The sequence below is a fragment of the Cynara cardunculus genome, assembly GCF_001531365.2.
Source record: "Cynara cardunculus var. scolymus isolate 2C chromosome LG 10, CcrdV1, whole genome shotgun sequence".
Classification (NCBI taxonomy): Eukaryota; Viridiplantae; Streptophyta; class Magnoliopsida; order Asterales; family Asteraceae; genus Cynara; species Cynara cardunculus.
The window spans coordinates 14,613,753-14,615,385 of record NC_037537.1 but is presented as its reverse complement, the minus strand read 5'-3'; positions in this window follow the sequence as shown (position 1 = coordinate 14,615,385).

Genomic DNA, 1,633 nt, shown 5'->3' with positions numbered 1-1,633 from the left:
AGAGTATCTCCACAGCAGAATCTCCTCCTCAGTAGTAACAGGCTCTATGCGTATTTGTTGCAAGGGAATCCTGCTCATTGATTCAAAGATCTCAGAGACCCTTCCTACTGTGGCGGATTCTGGCACTTTGGCTTCTTCTTCTTCAAGTATTGGCCTCTGGGTGGACCCCTCTGCAAGGATAGGTTTGACAGTTCCTTGCAGAGTGTCGTACGTACCCGTGGACGTTTCCTCCTTCACCTTAGAGGAAGAGCCTTCACCGGCTCTAGGGATGGGGCCTCTGCCCTTTCTTGCTTTAGCCTCTGCCAATAACACCTTTAATTCTTTGACGAGCTCTGGGTTGCTGTACTCTTCTTCGTTTATCTCATGTGGTGTCTCTGAGCTTGACGACCCCTTCTGTGGTGTCTCCTCTACAGCTTTGCCTTTGCCTTTCCCTTTAGGCTCTGGTGTTTTTTCTTTGCCTTTTGAGAACAAGGCAGCTGCAGAGTCCACTATCTTGAGTGGTTTGGCAGAAGTCTTCTTCTTGGGATCCTCAGTTTTCTTCTCTACCTTCTTCACCCCCTCATGACGATCATGGTCATCACCTCCTTGATCGTCATGGTGTTTGGTGGCTTCTGCCTTGCAAATTTCTAGAGGAGCCTTCTCCAATCTCTTTAGAATTTTAGTGGCCGCCTTCTTCATCTTCTTAATCACCTCTTCAGCAAGCACAGAGGCGTGGCTTATATCAATCTCTGTCGACCACTTCAACTTTGAGACGCTTCGATAGATTTCGCTTCTAAGGGTGTCACCCTCTTTCACGAGCTGTGAAGTGCAGTCTCCGATGGCCTTGTTGGAGGCTCGGGCCTCTGCGAGAAGTTGATCGGTGTGTTTRCGCACAATATCACCTAGAGCTTCAACCATCGCATCTAGCTATCTGCGAGTGGCTAGATGGTTGATATTGGCCCTGGATGTCTTGGTATCCACGCCGTATGTGACTGCAGAAGAGAACATTTGCTTGATTTCATCTTTGAACTTTGAGTAGTCTGTGTAGCCCGTAGAGACGAAATCAGCAGCAAACTGGGCGGCCATCTCTGATATCTCTGTTTTCAACGTCTGGATTGAGGAAGGATTGAGGGTCAGAGCACTGAAGGCGTTGGTGAGATCGTCTTTTTGTAGGACAGAGCTCTGAAGGGTTGCAAGAGTTGTCTTGAGTTCTGCCGTTGTAGAGCTCAACTCCTTCAGAGCCTCTGTGATGGGAGAAAGATCTTCTATCATGGAGCGAGAGATGAACAAGCTTTTCAACTCGTCCATCTTTTGGAATACCGTTGTGGCAAAGGTTTGTAACTCCCCCTTTGTCACGTAGGCATCCTGGGAACCTAGATCACCAACACTTGGTGACCTAGTAGCCTCGGAGTGAGAGGCGCCCTTAGCGACTGGTTTGTCGTAGTCTGCTCGGGGACTTCCACCAGATCCTCGGACTTCTCCAAGAAGAGAGCCTACTAGTGTTCTGTCGATTTCATGCCTTGTTGGTTCAGAGCCTAACATGGCAGAGGGATCGAGTGTGGACATTGGGCGTTCTAGACCCTCTGTCTCTGTGACTTTCACATATGCCTCTGAAGCATATTCTGGTTGGTCACTCTTGTGTGGAGAGGCAACA